This window comes from Octopus sinensis, linkage group LG9 (assembly GCF_006345805.1).
Source record: "Octopus sinensis linkage group LG9, ASM634580v1, whole genome shotgun sequence".
Taxonomy (NCBI): domain Eukaryota; kingdom Metazoa; phylum Mollusca; class Cephalopoda; order Octopoda; family Octopodidae; genus Octopus; species Octopus sinensis.
The window spans coordinates 63,115,537-63,136,323 of record NC_043005.1 but is presented as its reverse complement, the minus strand read 5'-3'; the positions used below and the strand labels follow the sequence as shown (position 1 = coordinate 63,136,323).

Sequence of the window (20,787 nt, the reverse complement as noted above, 5' to 3'; positions counted from 1 at the left end):
AAAGTGTTAGTCAAATACTGAAGGTGATACAATCAACTCGTTCCATTCCATCAAATTTCTGCATTTATATCCATGTAAGAAATTACTATTATTTTTTTCTTGCAGTTTCTATAATCTTCCTTATACTTTTTGGCAAGACAACTCTTTTCCACTGTCTCTCATATTTACTGCTGCTCACCTACCCTTTCATGTACTTGCTTCAGCTCATCATTTCACTCTTTTTTCACAGTGTTTTTGTTCTAGCCTCTCTCACCTTGTCTGATCTCACATGTAGTTCTCTCTCTCTCTCTCTTTCTCTCTTCCTCTCTTTCACTCTTTCCCAATCACTTTTTCACAGAAACAAACATTTATGCGCTTCACAGTCACGTTTTTAAAGCCATTTACATAAATGCAAACAACTAACTGAAGTAGAAAAAGAGTTGCATAAACACTCAGCTTTTGTAAAATGGAGTGGAAATATGGATGTATAATGACACAAACAAGTGAAAGAGAAAAAAAAACTACCCATGATATTCCAATCTGTAAGTATGATGTATCAGGAATTTTATGAAAATAGATCGGTATCCTCAAGATTTAAACGAGATGATTTACTCTTTGTGATACTGCCAAATGTGACAGCAAATGTCGAACTTTAGGAAGTTATTTCACTCATAGTAAAAAAAAGTCATTTGATACATTATTGCACAAAATCATTTAAATGTCTATATCATTTATGATTTAGAATTTGGTAGGGAGAAGGTGAATGTATGAGTGTGTGTGTGTGTGTGTGTATGTGTGTGTCTACATTTATGTTCAAGGAAAATCATATTAGAAATCTTACTGCTTGAGCAGCTTGACAATATGTTGTTTGTGTTGGATGAATGACTAGAGTAATTGCTAAAATATACTGATCTACCACATACACAAACATACATATTTGTACAGCTATGGATGTGTGTGTGTGTGCCTGTGTACATATATGTGTGTGTGTGCCTGTGTACATATGTGTGTGCATGTGTATACATTTATACTTATGGCCACAGTCATTGGACTGAAACATATAACAGAATAAAAGAATACACACATATATATATACATATTTACATATACGCGGTTGTACGGTTAAGAAGTTTCCTTTGGAACTATGTAGTTTCAGGTTCAAACCCACAACATACTTATAAACTACTTATAAAAATTGAACTAATTGGTTGAGCAAAATCACTAAAATTTCTGACCATATATAACTATTCTAAATGTACATGGCATAGTGGTTTGGGTGTTTCACTCATGATTGTAATATCAGGATTTCAATTCCTAGACCAGTGGTTCATTGTGTTCTTGAGCAAAACTCTTCAGTTCACCCATCTATACACTTGAAACATATATACTGGGTACTGGGGCTGATTTGCTTTACCAAACCCTTCAAGATGGTACCCCAACATGGCTATAGTCCTATGACTAAAACAAGTAAAAGATTAACAGTAAAAGTAAGATAAATTCAATATGAAATTTCAGTATCGTTTAAAATTAATTGTAAATCCAAAATATTTTTATCCTTATAAATAATTAATAAATAACATATTGTAATAAATTTTGCACATATCAGAGAATGATTGAACCCAGGTGAAAAACACTGATAGGTAGTACTGCTGTAGCAATTTGAGATAGGTTTCATCACCTGTTACACTATTGCCATAGATAGTGCTGTGACAAGTAATTATTAATGAATTATTGCTAATACAGTCTTTATGATAGTGAAGGCTACCTAATATTTTCAATGTATCACTCTTTGTCAGCTCCACCATGCGGCTGTTAGAGGCCCCCAGCAAATTTTGCATTGTGGCCCCATCCCGTCAATCAAAATTCGTAATCTATGCACCTTTTATTCAAACCTATATTTTACTTTATTCTATCTGAAGTTCAGTCTTTCACGTTATCCTAAACAACGTCTTTAAAAGTAAAGCAAGTTAAATTTACAAATTTCAATAAGTAAAACTTCCAAATATGAATAAAAGAGCACTTTTATAATCCAGGTAACGTTCAAGGACAAATACAGTGCACTTTTTGCTTCGTGAAATCATCAATCAGTTCAGAATAGTCAAGTTGAGAGTTAAATTCATGTTCAATAGATATCGTTGACAATTCACAAAGTCTGGTACACATTCGAGGTAGAATGTAATATTTTTATAAGAATTTTTGCAGGTACAATGTATTACCATTTTATTTCTTGGAAATTTCAGTTAACATAGATAGTTTAATTATTGTTCAACATCTTAACCAAGGTAAATAGATGACTCATCTACATTCTTTGATCTTAACATGGGGCCCCTCAACTGCTGAGGCTCCCTGTAACCCCTGCAGTTGCAGGGGCTTAGCGACAGCCCTGCTGTTTGTTTAACATGGCAGGATGCGAATTGAAAGGTACTTAGGTGAATTGAGAGGTATTATTTGGCCATTATTTCTAACATGCTGATTGACTATGCAAAGGCTTCCCTTAGTGGGGTTGTAAGGACTGAATTAGTCTTCACTTTACATCGAAATTTATAAATTAGTCAATGATAGTGATGAACCAGTGTATTCAGTTCTTCTTTTAACTACAAGATGCTTAGTGAGAAGTAACTTTGTGAAATTATATATATATTTTTTAATGACATCTTGCAACAATTATTTTGCAAGGGAATTACATGCTGTATACTCAATATGCATTTAGAAAATTTATGTTAATTGAATCTCAAAAGCAATTTTCTGTTCTGGAAAAAAAACAAAAAAACGAAGATCATTGTAGTAGGCCTATATTAGATTAACCATGAAGTTTTGCACTCGCTATGTGAAGAAGTTTGCGTTCTCAGAGTATGTGTCATGAAATGAATTTAGGTACTGAATTACAATAAGAAACTTGTGAAAAAATTGACTTTCACTGTAAATTTTCTAACCTTTTTGATTAGTTAAAACAAATTTTGCCTAAGCATTTTTGAGACATGTGCACAAAGAATTCTTGAACTGTGTACCTAGAAATATTGAAACAACTCAAAAGATTGCAAAAATTTTCGTCAAGAATTTGTTTAAGTCATTCAACCATCTTTTGCAACTCTTCTTTTAGTTTTGGTTGATTAATCTAAAACTGGGGAAATAAAGAACCAGCAATGCAAACTGCTAATGTTTTGAGTGGAAAACCATTATGACCTGAACAAAATTTTGGTGTAAACTAGCAACACATAAAAATGCAGCTGGTATGTCAAGATTACCATTTTCTCAAACTATGTCATTAAAAGTTTAAAGAGTGTTTTTCTAGAATTAATATTCACCAAACCTAAACTAAGAATTATGATGGTGTTGAAAGCACTTTTGTCAGTTTTAAGACTAAAAATGAATAATTTGCTGCTGAGATTGATAATCCATGTAAAGCTATGCTGAAGAATTACTCAAGCATCTACAAAAATGAAAAAGTAATTTGTGAAGAGGAGAAAAAATTAATGATCCATAAAAATTTTAATTTTTGACATTCTAAGGACCCTAATAAATCTATTAAGCATTCGACAAAGTAAATTAAAAACCATCTATAAACAATCATCTTTCTTTACTCATGTAGTATAAAACATATCTAAACAATGAAGACTCTCGTAGATGCTTCTTCTCATCATAAACTTTCTCATCTAAACACCATTGTTGTGTGTCTTATTCAAGCCAAATGTTTTCAAGTATTCTGGTATCTAAGAAAAGAAGACTATTTTATAAGCAGTTGAAAACAAACAAAAAAAATAATAATTACCTCACAGTGAGCACAGATTTGACTGTTGCTACTGTTTCTCTTCACAGGATTCATGTGCATGGTACTGGCTTCATATCAGCTAAAGGGGGTTCCTGCTCTTGTAAATTAAGACAAACATTACAGTTATTGTTATTGTTGTTTAAGCCGTATTAGCCCTGGTCCACCTATAATCAATGATACTCCACCTATGACCAATTCTACTTTTCTTTTAACAAGATGTATTTAGGTATATATATATATATATATATATATATATATATATATACACACACACACATATTATATATATATATATAATATATATATATATATATATACTATATTTTTATATATATATATATATATATATATATATACTAGCAGAGATACCCAGTATTGCCCATGTCACATTTTATATTTTCTCTAATGAACTGGAATACCTATGATTCGAATTTAATCAGAATTAGAGATTAAGAATTGTAATAGGGTTCTTTCCCTCTTTACACACCCTAATAAAAATTTTAATCATGATATTTTTATCCCATACTACTCATCTTTATGTCTAGATTCCAAAATCCAAATCCTATAAAACCTATTCAAAGGTTTTTGCACCTGAAAAATGGAGCACATGAAGCTCTAAAATGTGGGAGTTAAGGCCCCTATTAGGGGGGTCTTAAAGTCAATCAGAGAACTTGAATTGTTGGGAATCTTTTTTAACTTGTCTCATATTGCTCAAATTTCTTTGAAATCAGAAATATATGGATGTCCACTGAGTTTGTAAAAGAGAGCAAATCTAGAGGAAACCAAAAGACGAATGATCACAATAAACAGTGAGCTACCCTATCCTAGTCGTTACCACTCCCAATATAGGATTCCTCAATATACAGGTGATTGGCAGAGCTATAAGATGCATTACGGATCTATAGCAATTGGAAGGGTGTGGCCCAACTCAAATAAACACTAACAACCGTGTAACATGAGGCTAAGGGGAAATGAAAGTGTCACCTTTGGAGTTTGCCAATAGGTAACTGAACAGAATAAATTAGCAATCTATAAATCTCTTTCAATGACCAAAGGCCTTGAAATCAATGTTACCATCTGGAGACTATCTCTGACCCAGTGATAATAAAAAGACTCAAAGGAGATCTACAACCAAATAACTTTACTCAAAATAACACTTTGCAACTGAATCAGTGGAGGCAAAGATGCCTTTCCTTTACTTCACAATTTATGCACCACATTGCAGAATTCACAATCTTAGTATATAGATGCCCTTCTTAACTCTCAGAGTGGCTGATGTTAGGAAGGGCATCCAGCTGTAGAAACTCTGCCAGTTCAGATTGGAGCCTGGTGTAGCCATCTGGTTCACCAGTCCTCAGTCGAATCGTCCAACCTGTGCTAGCATGGAAAGCGGATGTTAAACAATGATGATGATGATGATGATGATATGTACACATAGATAGATAGATAGATAGATAGGTAGATGATAGATACACATACATACACATACACATATATACATATATATACATATATAAATAAATGAATAGAAAAAGCAAAACCAATGCAGAACAAGCTTTTCAGATCATTTGAATTATTTTAATTATTGTAATGGTGAATCAAAGTAAGCAAAAGTAAATAATAACATTGTTAATAATGTCTTACAGTTGTTTCTGGGATATCCCAGGTAACAGATCAATGCATTGATCCACATTTCCATTTGCTGAGTATTCCATCATCAGAGACAAAGTATATATGTAGGAAGCTGATATGTGGAGATGCAGATAGAAAATTCAATGTAGAGAAAAGTATGAAGTTTAAGGTTCATATTTCATCTTGTTCCTGTAAGACACTATTAACAACATTATTATTTATTTTTGCTTATTCTTGATTCACCATTATTATACATAAAATAAGTCAAATGATCTGATAAGCATATCTTGCCTTGGTTTTGTTTTTCCTCTTCCTTTTTCAGAGTGGTTGGCGTTAGGAAGGGCATCCAGCTGTAGAAACACTACCAGATCAGACTGGAGCCTGGTGCAGCCTCCTAGCTTCCCAGATCCCAGTCGAACCGTCCAACCCATGCTAGCATGGAAAACGGATGTTAAACAATGATGATATTTTTATACATGCTGACTTAGAAGTAGGCTATGAATCCCCAACTCCAGCCCCCATCTCTCTCACTATCACTCTCTATCCCTCTTTCTCTTTCATTTTTCTCTCTCTCTCTTTCACTTCCACTATCACTCTCTATCTCTTTCTCTTTTTTTTTCTCTCTCACTCTCTTTCACTATCACTCTCTATCCCTCTCTCTCTTTCTCTCTCATTCTTTCTCTCTCTCATTCTCTATCACTCTCTCTTTCACTCACTCTTACTGTCTTTCTCCTGCTCTCACTCTCTCTTATTATCACTCTGTCTTTCACTCTCTGTCTCTCTCACTCACTTTCTCCCTCTCTCCTTCTCTCTCTCTTTCTCTCTCATTCATTCTTTGTCTCTCTCACTCTCTCTCACTCTCTAATCCCTTTCTCTCTTTCTCTCTCTCACCCTCTCACTATCACTCTCTAATCCCTTTCTCTCTTTCCTCTCTCTCACTCTCTCACTATCACTTTATCCCTTTCTCTCTTTCTCTCTTTCTATCTCACTCCTCCTCTCTCTCACTTACTCTTTCTATGTCCATCTATATTTAACACAGTGGGGGCTTATTTGATTATTTGACAGAAACGTTAGTACACCGGGCGAAATGCTTAGCAGTATTTCGTCTGCCGTTACATTCAGAGTTCAAATTCCGCCGAGGTCAACTTTGCCTTTCATCCTTTTGGGGTCGATAAATGAAGTACCAGGTATGCATTGGGGTCGATATAATCGACTTAATCCCTTTGTCTGTCCTTGTTTGTCCCCTCTATGTTTAGCTCCTTGTGGGCAATAAAGAAGTAAGAAATTTGTCTGGCTTTTCTAACAGGTATGGCTCTGAAGGTAAGAAGTTTACTTCAAAAACACACAGTCTAGGATTCAGTTCTACTGCATGGAACCTTGGGCAAGTGCTTAACCATCATGAGGGATACCTGTTGAAAGTTAACATCTATCTGGAAGCCCATTAGAGAAAGATCGTTCTTGTTTTTGAATGGTCAGCTTAATTTATTGTTTTAACATGAAAACACTTTTAGCAAAGTCCATTGTGTTGCAAGCACTCAGGCCAGGTTTCGTTCTTTTCAGCAAACTCAGAAGTTCTGCAAAGGATCATGGATCCTACCCTTCCTCTTCTGAATAAGCTACTGCAAGAAAAAAAAAGTGAAGTACCTTCATTGGCTTGTGCTGCAAATAAATGTGTGATTGATGGTATTGCTGGTAGAAGTGGGGGAGGAGGTGGAAGAGGAGGAGGAGGACGACGATGACGATGACGACAATGATGATGACGACGATGACAATGATGATGACGATGATGACAACAATGATGGTGATGATGATGATGATGATGTTGTATGTATGTATGTATGTATGTATGTATGCATGCATTTATGTATGTATTTATATATATGTGTGTGTGTGTGTGTGTGTGTGTGTGTGTGTGTGTGTGTGTGTGTATGTATGTATATTAAGAAAAAGGAGGTAGTCAGGATTTGGATAAAAACTATTCTGTCCCTTTCACTGCTCTCTTTCTCTCTCTCATGATAATGAGGATGATGATGACGACGACGATGACGACGATGATGGGGAGGAGGACGAAGATGGTGATAGATTTCGTTAACATTGCATAAAACATTTTCCATATATAAATCAAGTCAAAGGTAACATCTAAGATATCGTCCATTACATAGCAGTATTTTATCCATTAGTAATCTTTCACTACTTGTATCCCAATACTTTCAAAGCATGTATTGCTATATTCTGTGCATTGTCTGTAATATAACATAAACTTTTTCTGAAATTCTATATTTATATTACATAAGTATCCAGACAATGTCTAAATACAAAAGATACCATTCTTCTTTTCTCATAGAATAAAGAAATTGGAGCTTAGAACGATAATGGAATAAGACATTTCTAGCTTCATAGCATCTGTACTATTCTGTTTCAATTCCATTTTCTTTGGAAATTACTAATTAAAAGTTTCCTGAAAATAAAGAATCTTCATTCTGATATTGATGCAAGCTTGTAATCCTACTATGGGCTAGTGAACATCCAATATTGGTAGATTGCTGTGTAATCATAAAAGTATAGAAGTGCTTAGCTAGAAAACTCTAGGTAAGGAATGAAATCTTGTCTGCACTATTAAACTGGTTAAGCTTTTAGTTAAACCTCAGGCTTATAGTAAATAATTAGTTGAATAGTTTTCATAGATCGGCCTACAGCATAAGTCATGAATAGACATACAGACTTATAAGTAGATGTATAGGCAGTCAAAGAGATTACACCCATACACATACACACACACATACACACCTACATACATACATGCAAACATATTAATATTGTGCATATATGTGGGTAGGTATATATTTATATGTATATAGCATTGTTGTGTATTTGTATTTATTTGTATATATATATATACATACAGAATCTCACACTCACACAAACACACATGCACTCGCATACACGCACACACACGTGTGCGCATACACACACTGAATTTGATGGTATCTAGTACATCTCTTTTCCCAAAATGTATGCCTCAAAAAAATCATCCTGTGTCTTGTGTGTGAAGTTGGGCCAATATTACATGCTTTAATGTAGTAAAAATCATTTCTCCTGCATATGCACTGCTGAAATTGGAGTGCATCTAATATTAATGTGTGTCTTTCATGTTATCATATACAGTACATGGATATGTATCCATTCATTCCTATTATCACTTGAAGTATCACATTGATCAAAGAAACTTTGAGTGGATCATCAACTTTCTATGGTTAAATAACCAAATAAACAATAAGATAGTAAATTTCTTTTGCTTCCTTATAATCCAAATAGAATTCTCAGAAAAAAAGATTTCATTGAATACATTTATCAGGAGATAAATTTTGTTTCATGTAGCCCCCATTGAACTATATTTCCAAATAAATCCACATATCTATATACATTCAACCATCTTTAGCAGAATCGTTTTTGGGTGCAGTAAAGTCATGTCTATTCTTAGTTAATTTCCAAAATCTTATTTTAAAATATGAGAGGATTTCATGAGTTATAAGTGTTGTATGTTGCTGAATGGTGGAGCTCATAGTATTGAAAAATGAGTCAAGTAGGAATATGTAAAACTTTATAAGCTACACAGAAATTTACAAAATTTACAAAATTTACAATAAAATCGCGAGCTGGCAGAAACATTAGCACACCAGGGGGAAATTCAAGCGGTATTTTGTCTGCCGTTATGTTCTGAGTTCAAATTCCACTGAGGCCGACTTTGCCTTTCATCCATTCGGGGTCGATAAATTAAGTACCAGTTACGCACTGGGGTTGATATAATCGACTTGATCCGTTTGTCCTTGGTTGTCCCCTGTGTGTGTAGCTCCTTGTGGGCAGTAAAGAAATAAGAAATTTACAAAAGTAAGTGAAGAAGCTCTCCAAGAAAGAACAGTTAGATCATCTTTTGTTTAATTTTTGATTTCCAGTGCAATAGTAGTGAGGAATACTCAATCCAAAATATTGATGGTTCAAATTCATAGGACAAAACCACTATCAGGAAACCATATTCATTCAAAACCAAGTGACAGTTTTACTGACTTTTTTTATTATTTTTGTTATACTCAGGATTCTGACCTTCCTGACAACAAGTTTCTCTTCCCACCAACCCTTTCAAACATTGCTGCCCGTGTAGAATACATAGCTATGCTGATTTAGAGAGAGCAATACTAATCTATTTTCTCTAAAACCTACTTGAGAGATTATCAGGATCTGAACTGCATTCACTGAGAAACTAGTATGTTCCATCCTTCATATAAGATCAGTGACAGTATCTCTTCATGAAGATCAGCAACCAAAAGCAATACACAAAAGAATTAATCGCTATTTCTGGCACTTTACTATATTTTTGATGCTACGTAGTATGATGTGCCCTGAGAATATGTCATGGAGAGAAAAAGCTGAGTGCAAACATTACCAAAGTAGAGATACATCAAAGTTGTTTAGAATCTTTGCCTTTAAGTTCAAACCAAAAGATCTTTTTGTAAATCTAACATATCTCCCAAAGCATTATCTTGACCCAATGATAAATAAGTTCCCTTACTCTAAGCACTTTAATTCAGTTTTTTATTCATTTGAAAGTCAGACCTAAACTAAACTGCCGAGTAAAATGATGAATGAAGTTTCTTCAGCAATTGTCCAGAAATAACTTTACAGATTTTTCTTGGTTGATATTTTTTCTTCTGCTATTATATTTCATGATTGATTTTTTCCCCCTTTTGTTGTTGTCTTCTCATATTATTTCAATATTACAATTACAACATCGATGTCTTATGAGAATATTGCCAAGATAGTGACATCAAATACATATACAGTTACAACAATTCTATAACTCAAACCCAAAAAGAATTTTCCTGAAATCTTTCATTTTAAATAATAATAGTAGATCTAATATCAATAACAATCGATATATCAATTTTTAATGTATGCAAAAACCCATTCTCCAAAACTTCTGAACATGTGGCTTCATAATCCAAAAGTTGATTTTATTCCAAATGCTTCAAGGACTACAGTGAGAGATAAATGATCCAACATACCAATGCCTTTTGACTAGACAAAGTTCATTGAAATCTTTTCTTTTTGGAAGTTAGCTTTTGATAGTAGAGGCACGTGGCTTAGTGGTTAAGGTGTTGGGCTCATGATCATAAGATTGTGGTTTCGATTCCTTGACCAGGTGATGCATTGTGTTCTTGAGCAAAACACTTCATTTCATGTTACTCCAGTCCACTCAGCTGGCAAAAATGTGTAAATCTATGAAGGACTGGTATCCCATCTAGTGGGGAAAATATATACACCACAGAAACCAGGAAACCAGCCCTATAAGTCTATATGACTTGGAAGGAACTTTATCCTTTTTTTCTCCAACTTTCGACAGAGCCCACTTTATGCTTTTTCTCAAAAGCTAGTAGTTATATTAATTGTTATCTCCATATTAATATGGCATTCTTATAGATATAAGAATAATCGCTGCCGCTGGTCAGCTCCATGAAGCCACCGCCTTAAGATAGCTATTGATACACGATCTGTATCCATAATTTCCAGTAAATGCTGCCGTAATCTCTTTTATAGAGACTTAGTAATTTTAATATTTCTATAGTAGTTATATTGTTCTTCCAAAAATACACCATTTTACATTGGGGCCCTGTTTGTAGCAACTGAAACTATGAGCTGCTTTTGAAAAACATTTGACAATATGTTAAACATAGTGTTTAGTAGAGTTGACCTAAAATTTACATTTATTTCCCTCTTATGATTACTTTTTTTTTACTGAGGGTTGGAAGAAAAGTTCATAGGCTGACCAAGATACCCTCATGAAATGTAACCAAGTGAGGTTTATTTTGTCTACACACATCTTTCACCAGTATTGCAGTGCTTAGATCCCATTGCTAATGAAGCTTTCATTCTGTCGGTCAAAAAAGTCATCAACTACAAATATGACATTATCAGCATTGCAATACTGGTTCCCAGCCAAGTGCTTTTTTGTGTGTGTGTTGAGGAGCAGTTGATGGTCAGATGGGGCCAAATCAGTAAAACAGTGAGGCTGATCAACCAGTTCAAAGACATGGCCATGGTGTATTTGGACTTGGTGTCACAGGGTATACTCTTAAGAATTGTTGTAGAGGCACCTCATCCTTAACTTCCTTATTCAACTTTCTTAGGGCTCCCTTGAATGTATCGACAAAGCATTCTGCTTGTCTGTTAGATCTGGGATGGTATGCATCATAGTTACATGTTCTACAGCGAAAGTTTTACTTTCTTCTTTCTTTCTTTTACTTGTTTCAGTCATTTTGACTGCGGCCATGCTGGAGCACCGCCTTTAGTCGAGCAACTCGACCCCGGGACTTATTCTTTGTAAGCCCAGTACTTAATCTATCGGTCTCTTTTGCCGAACCGCTAAGTTACGGGGACGTAAACACACCAGCATCGGTTGTCAAGCAATGCTAGGGGGACAAACACAGCAGACACACAAACACACACATACATACATACATATATATATATACATATATACGACAGGCTTCTTTCAGTTTCCGTCTACCAAATCCACTCACAAGGCATTGGTCGGCCCGGGGTTATAGTAGAAGACACTTGCCCAAGATGCCACGCAGTGGGACTGAACCCGGGACCATGTGGTTGGTTAGCAAGCTACTTACCACACAGCCACTCCTACGCCTGAGCATTTTAAATTCAAAAGACACAAATTGTGTTTCATTGTCAGACACTATTGCATCTGGGATGCTAAATTTCAGAAACAGCTCATGTAGAAAATTTGCTACAGTTGAGGAGGCTAGATTTTTACACTTAGAAATTTCTGGCCGTTTAGAGAACCTATCAACTACCACTAAGTAGTATGAACCATTTAAAGGACCAGTGAAATCGATGTGTAGTCTTGACCACGGAACATCTACTTTTGGCCAAAGTTTACATTTTATTGTTGATGATTTGGTAGCTAGAGCACATCCTCTACAACCTTTCAATAAATTTTCGATTTCTCAATCCATTTTTGGTCAGTACACATAGCTATGCATTAAAGCTTTCTTCCTAGAAATACCAGGATGTCCAACATGAAATCCACTCAACATTTTCTTTTGTAGCATTTCAAGTATCACTATTCTGTGCATACATCAGTATGCCATTACAAATTGAGTATAGGTACACTTCTTGGTTTCATTTTGCTCCAATCCTGTTTCTATTTACTTTACCTGACAACAGTGTTCTTTTCATTTCTGTTGTGAATTTGTCCTTTACCACATTTTGCTTTATGTCTTCTAGGGTTACCAGTAATTTGAGTACCACATTCCACATGACATTTTCTATTGCTCCTTCTGCTATTAAAGCTGTGACTATCATATCTTTGAATGGCTCGCAGTATTTTGGTATCAGTTTGGACAACCCATCTGCATGGCCTAGTTTTTTTTTATGGTAAATATTCTATTTTGTAGTCATAATTCAATAATGTAGTGCCCCATCGCAGTAGTCTATTTGCTGTGAGTGTTGATATTCCTTTTTTAAAACTGTATATTGACAGTAGTGGGTGATGATCCATTTGAAGACAGAAACTTCTTCCATGAATAAATCTATGGAATTTTTTCCCACTGAGTATGATTGCTAATGCTTCTATCTAACTACAGTTCCTTTCAGCTGGTAATAACGATCGTGGTGCATGGCTATAGCCTTTTTACTCCCATCATCATATTTGTGCAGAGGCACGGCTCCTACACTGTAATCACTCGAATCTGTAGCCAATATAATATACAACTTTGGATCAAAGTATGTTAATGATAAGTTTGATGTTAAAATGCTTTTTAACTCACCAAATGCCTTCTGGCACTTATCAGTTCAACACCATTTTATATTTTTCTTTAACAGATCATTGAGTGGGGCCCTTACATTATGTATGTTGGGAATGTAAATTTGATGATAATTTACTAATCTCAAGAAGGCTTGTAGCATAGTCACATTGTTCAGTGTGGGCATAATTTTTTACCACAGTTACTCTGGATGGATCTGGTTTCCATCCGTTTTTATCTTTTATCTGGCCCAAGTATTTAATTTTTATCATTAAGAACTCTCCTTTTCCTTCCGTTAACTTGAAACTATTCTCTAATCTTCTCAAATACCCTTTCAAAATGTTCTACATGTGGCTCATGTGATTCACTTTTTATTAGAATTTCCCTCCATTCAATTTTGCAAACACTTCCTCAGGACTCGGCAATGAGTAGTTATATGAGATTAAGCAATCATTCAAACCTGTTGAATAATCTGCACAAACTCTTAACTTGTTATTTTTCTTTTTTACGTAGGCCATAGGCGCTGCCCAGTCTGAGTGGTTCGTCTTCTTGATTATTCCTAGACTTTCAAGTCTTTCAAGTTCCTTGCTTACCTGGTCTATTGCCGTGAATGGTACATTCTTTTTTGGGTTAAATACAGATGTTCCACTTTGTTTTACTACATTTTTTGTCTTTGTTCTCATGCAACAGCCCAGTTTTTCTGAGAAAACATCCCTCAGCCACATTCGCACCTTTAACTGAACCAACTATATTTCTTACATAAAACACTTATGGGTATATTCCACAATTTGAATAGTTCCATCCACTCTGTGCTGAATAGATTAGTTGAAGTTTTTAGTACATACATTTTTGTTATTTTCTTTTGGTTACGAACTGTTATATTACACACATAATTACTGACAAAATACAATCTTTTATCCGTAACATCATGTGCTACTTTTGTAGATTTATTTAATTTTGGATTACCAATATACTTCCAAGTATTTTCGTTCCCAATGGTAGTATCACTTCCAGTCTCTAACTGCATTTTGACTCTTATATTTTGAATTTTTGCATGTACGAATTTTCTCTTTGTTATATTACCATTTTCTGTTGATGACGTACTGTTAATTCTTTTTCCTTTGTTCCAACATTTTGCCATCTTGGTTTTATAGTGAGCTTTTATATGTCCAATTTTTCCACATTGGAAGCATTCCACTTTCATAAATGGACACTTTTTCCTCAAAGGTAGACCTTGACATGCAAACCATGGATGTTTTTCCTGATTTCTGTCCTGTTTGTAATGTATTTTAGTACACACTTGATTTCTATTCTGCCTATTTCACACTTGTTTCACTTGGGAGCAATCTTTATGTTCAATTTTCTGTGTTGTGTCTTAAATTTACTATTCTTTCACACTCTTCTGACACTTGTTATAACATTACAGCTTGGTCTTGTTCCAGCTTAGTGAGAACTCTTATTCTTACTTCTGCATCTTTCTCTGCAGTTAGTCTGTGAATAAATATCAGGCACTTTAACATATTTGATGTTAATTCGTCCAGCTTGAACTTTTCACATTCCCTGTTAACTCTAGTAGTGTATGTGATGTGGTCCTCGTTGTTCTTTTCTAGGTTCTTACATTTCCAACATGTATTGAAGAATGAGCTGTTCTCACTAAAAATTTTACACAACATGTCTATTGTATCTTTAAATTTTACGTTAGAAGAAATTTTGGAAGTACATAATCGCTGTAACACTCATGTTCTCCTGTTGCCAGTTTTCCTAAGATTAAACACGTTTTCATATCGTCGTCCCAATCTTTGCACTCTTTATTGAAAATTTATTCGTATCTTCTATAGAAAGCCTCGAAGGTAACTTCTTCATCTGGTTCATACTTAAACTCTGTCATCGAGTTCACAACATAATCTGGTGAGAACATTTTCCCAGTATTTCCTGACAAGTTACTATTCATTAATTGCAGCATTTGTTGCTGTAATAGTAGTTATTATTGTTGTTGTTTCTGCTGTTGTTCTTGCAGTTGTAGCTGCTGCTGTTGTTCTTTCAGTTGCTGTTCTTGCTGTTTTTGAAACTTGAGCAAACTGGCCAACAAAGCGTCCCTAATTTTATGATTTTTTTTCTGTAAAATTTGCACAAAATAAATTTTGTAAATTTGTTAATTCCTCATGTTAATTCCTCATCGCCACTGTTGTAACCCTTAATGTTGAATTGTTATAATGCCCACTTTGGTATCACAGTATTATTAGTAAGACAAGTAAGACTGTGACTATCTATGACTGTTTACTTCGTACCTTCTCTTTATACTGACTGACACCACCTTATTTATAACGACTAGCACATACCACTCGTCATGTGAGAAGGGTATACTATTATTACTATTATCCCCACAGCAATCCTACAATGCCTTTTTCATCAGCAGGGAAGTTGATTGCTTCCCTGCAGATGAAATGACCCAGATGAAACACTCCAAAGGATGGAGCAAGTGAGGAGGGGTGTTTCCATTGCATGGATTGTCTCTTTGTCTTTTGATCAAAGAAATGAACCCAACATTCATCCCGGTGTAGGAAATGTTCAAAGAAACCAGCCTCAAACTATGTCAGATTTTTTTGCGATGTGATCATCTTTATGCACGTTTGATCAGATGTCAGATGTGGCACACCCCGAGCAGAAACCATCATCTTACCAAGTTCATTGCACAGAATATTCTAAACTTTCTCGCAGGATATGCTGATAGCATTGGCTACTTGATATATAGTCAATAGCCTGTAATCCGTCAGCATGTGGTGAACACGATCAATGTATTCTTCGATGGTGGAAGTTGAAGGACATCTGGATGTTGTATCATCTTCAAGACTCTCCATAATACAGCTGCCCATTTTTGCACCATTGATAAAGCTGAACATCAGCCCCCAATTTAGAAACCATATCAGCAGGGAGGTCCCTGTGAACAAAAGCTTCTTTATGCAGGTAATTCATATATATATATATATATATCATTGTTTAATGTCTGCTTTCCATACAGGCTGGACGACGCTCCAGTCTGATATATATATATATATATATATTCTGTACATGCGTACATACATTCGATATTATAATTTTGCTTGGGTGTAGTAATAACCTGGTGTTAGAACTCAATAAACACATGCTTTAGATGAAAGCATTAATCAAGTACAGAGCAGTAATAAGAAATCAAAATGACAAGGGAATAAGAAGCTATGTTATGAACTTCATCTACTGACAGCTATTTTGGCTACAAGATGTAATACATTTCATTTTTGAAGGCTTTAATGAAGCTAAGGGTTGATACATAAGCATTCAACGTTGAGTGCAGTTCATCTTGTAGCAGAAACAGTTGTAAGCTAAAATTTGTTATTCTGTTGTCATTTTATATATATATATATATATATATATATACTCAAAATAAGCAACAAGAATAACTTTGGTAATTTGGTACGATCGTTTCGCACTACATCATTTTATTAAATGTTGTAAACATTACAACAGTTTTAAAATGCTGAGAACTCATCAGCCATAACATGGCACTCATCAGCCATAACAATGTAACTCCTATTAGAGAAAATAACACTAATACTAATAACAACTCAAATAACAGTAAGGAAAATGAACTGTCCTTAAATAATACTAGTACTGAAAATTATCCCCCCAGTTATAATTGTAGGATTAGATCGAAATGCCCGGTATCTGGCCGTTGTTCGGTCCAAAACGTGATTTATAAACGTGCAATAATAACTTCAAATAACAAATATCTTTATTTCGGTTGTTCGGTAGATTTAAAAATACGTTTTAACAATCATTTTTTCTCCTTTAGGCTCAAACACAAAGCAGGTTGCACAACATTGTCTAGTAAAATTTGGGAACTAAAAACGAATAATATAGAATTCAACCTGAAATGGGATATAGTAAGAAAAGCACGGCCTTATAAAAATAGTAGGGATGGTTGTCAACTTTGTTCTATGGAAACATATGAAATTTTAAAACATCGGAGTAATACAAATCGGTTAAATAACCATTTGGAGCTAGGAGTATCTTGCACACAGCGCAAAACCCGTACGTTTAAATATTTTAAATAATAATATTGTGAATATTCCTAAATTTTTCAAATTTTAATTCTTTATAACCAAATAAGAACGAATATACAATACTGGTTTTTAATTCAACATACATAGATTACTAAAAAAACTTCATTGCAAACTTAGAATTAAATTCTTCTTTTTCTGATATTCTCCAATACTAAATAGTATAAATTCTATGTCCCTAAGGAAACTATTCAATTGGATCTTTTCCTTTTGATGGACGGAATTTTCTAGTTAACTAAACAATTTGAAACTTCGTATACTGGTAAAATGTGTCAAAAGAAAACATTATTGTAAACAAAATTGAAAACAAAATTGTAATTTGTAAGTTTAACGTAGTTTAATTCTTCGAATTTTAACCAATGAAATCCCAGCATCTTCGAATTTGAACCAATGAAATCTCAGCATTTGAGCGCAAATCATTTGCTGCGTTATCGATATTGATAAAGAAACATAGCAGACGCACGCCGCATACACACACACACACACACATATATTCAGATACATACACACGTACACTTGCACACACACACACACACACACACACACTCTGTCACTATCTCTCTCAAACACATGCATATACATTTGCACAAGCACATAGTAATCAATATATAAGCGTACACACACATACAAACAGAGATATACATACACACACATACGCAGCTTTGTCCCCTCTGTGTTTTGCCCCTTGCTGCAACAAATTTACACAAAAGGTAAATAAACCAGAAGGGGGGGGGGCAATTTTTCATCGTTTCGGGGTCGATAAATTAAGTACCAATTACGCACTGGTGTCGAGGATTTTTTTCCCAATTTATATCACAGCCTCCGACAAGCTGGGCATCGTTTTATGAAAAAATATTTCGCAAATTTTTACAATACGACCCACACTCCACGCGCACCCTCTAGACCGATTTAGGCATATTATTGTTTTGTTTTTGTTGTTTCTGGCCCTTCAAAACCATGGGAGAAGCCTTTTCGGTAAAAAAAAAATAAAGAAAATATTCAAAAAATATCGTTAATATTTTTATTGGGCGACGAAATTCATCGATTTAAGAGACATATCTGTTATTTCTAGCACATGCAGAAGACAGAAGACAGAAGGATGAATAAGACGCGTATGTGTGAGTTTTTAGACGCAGCAAATGATTTGAGCTCAAATGCTGGGATTTCATTGGTTAAAATTCGAAGAATTAAACTACGTTTAACTTACAAATTACAATTTTGTTTTCAATTTTGTTTACAATAATGTTTTCTTTTGACACATTCTACCAGTATACGAAGTTTCAAATTGTTTAGTTAACTAGAAAATTCCGTCCATCAAAAGGAAAAGATCCATTCGATTCACCTTGATTAGCTCACTTCCATTTCTTAATATATAATTAACCTAAGATATTTTTACCTAACTAATTAACCTTTCTCCGCAGTAGTAAATATTATTTCCAACAGATCCTATATTTTAATTCATTAATAACAACTCACTATCTATGAAATCTGAATAATTTACTCTTCTAAATTACTTCTCTTCATATTATTAAATCACCTTCTACTAAACCTATGAATACCTTTCTTCTTTGATTTTTCCTCTTCTATTTTTCCTAGTATATATTTTGGACCCCTAATATATTTACTTGACTAATAAGACTTTTTCCCCAATTAATAAGTATTATGCCTACTCATAATAAGTGATAGACTTTTCTCTAAATTGAATAAATTTTAGATCTATAATTTCTCCTTTAATCCAACGTATCAAAGTACTCAGAACCTATCAGCTAATGTTGATGTATATTAGTTTTATAAAAATCTCTGCATTCTCTATGAGTGTCATTATAACCATTTGACATTAACCTAGTTTTCCTAATGCTAAATCTGTTTACCAAATAGTAATAATAGGCATTGTAATGTGACAATCCTTTTCTTTATATGGAACTTTGATATCTATTTCACCCCTATTTCTATAAATAGAAAATCTTTATTGTCTCCTTTCATTTGTCCATTCTTCTCAGAACCTTCTAGTAGTTCAGAGCAACTGATTATTAGTCAGTCAGTTGATAAACACCACTACCTTAAATCTTCTTAAAATTTAAATCCACATCTTTGTCTATATATCTAACTTCTATATAAGGTTATCACTTGATATGAAAATTATGTATTAATGGAAAACCTCTATTAATGGCTGATGAGTGCTCAGCATTTTAAAACTGTTGTAATGCTAACAACATTTAATAAAATGATGTAGTGCGAAACGATCGTACCAAATTACCAAAGTTATTCTTGTTGCTTATTTTGATTATAATCACCCCATGGATTTATATGGATAACACCATTCAAAATTCTGGTGCATCTAACTTATTCATTTGAATCTAAATTTTGCTGAGCTTATATATATATATATATATATATATATACACACACACACTATATACGCATAAATCTATATATGCGTGTGTGTATGTGTGTCAGCATTCGCCATGATAGATCACTAACCACTACACACATTTGTTTTCTTTCCTTGTTTCTTTCTGTGTTCTTTTCTGTGGAAGAGTGTAGGCTCAAAATGTTAAAGACTTTTTCAATTCCCGAGCATTATACTAATACATCTGTTTGTTTTCTACACCACCTGTCTTCGTCTTTTGTTTGTTTTTTTGTGAATTCTCCCTATATATATATATGTACGGATATATGTGCATTTATATATGTATGTATATATGAATGTGTGTTTAAAGAGAGAGTGGTGGGGATGAAGTTCACACACTGACAAATGGAGTAATACTATAATTTTCAGTAGAAAAATATAAAGTTTTGAACTTCCTATTCCTTATCTTTTCAAATCTGAGTTTTCATGTTTATATAAAGTAAAAAAAAAAATAAATAAATAAATAAATAAATAAATAAAATAAATGCATAGCTCTGAAGGTAACACTAATTAGGTGTAGACAGATTCATCTTATTCACTGAGAAAACTTTTTGTGAAGAGAAAAGGAAATTTGGTTTGGTTGAAAAGAGAAAACTATTTCATATTTTTGATAATATTGAATGAGTTGTTTGAAATGAAGGGAAATCTAATTCTGAGACCTACTCAATCAAATTACTGTTGATATCGGTGCTAAACTTTTTTCCTCTACAATTTATTTCTTATGTTTTGACCCAAAAAAGAAATGTTAAGTTTAAAGCTTATAGAATGTATGAATGTTATGACGAGTTGGTAATAAATTTCTTTTAGTATGGTATGAAAGTAGTTTTAAGTTGAAAAAAGGTGAATATGTTTTGCTCAAACTTTTCTAAACCCTTTAACTGCAAAATTAACTTTCAATAGTTATTCCAGTAGTTAAATACCTACCAAAAAAATAGAATTGGTAATTTCTGCAAATTTTTTTTAAAAATTAAGCTGTTCATTGCAACTGTAGAATCAGTACTGTTATATGGCAGTGAAATATGGGCACTGACAAAGTAATGATCAAATGGCCTATATGGATGCTACATAATGATGCTACAAATGGAC

General features: G+C 33.9%; 1 long non-coding RNA gene across 1 annotated transcript; it reads left to right on the top strand.

Moving 5' to 3' along the window:
- The first annotated feature begins 4,293 nt into the window (after positions 1-4,293).
- LOC118764705 lies at positions 4,294-20,469 on the top strand. The gene is made up of 3 exons (XR_005000511.1): positions 4,294-4,447; positions 15,682-15,685; positions 20,459-20,469. It is a non-coding gene; the product is annotated as an uncharacterized LOC118764705 (long non-coding RNA).
- The last annotated feature ends 318 nt before the right edge of the window (positions 20,470-20,787 follow it).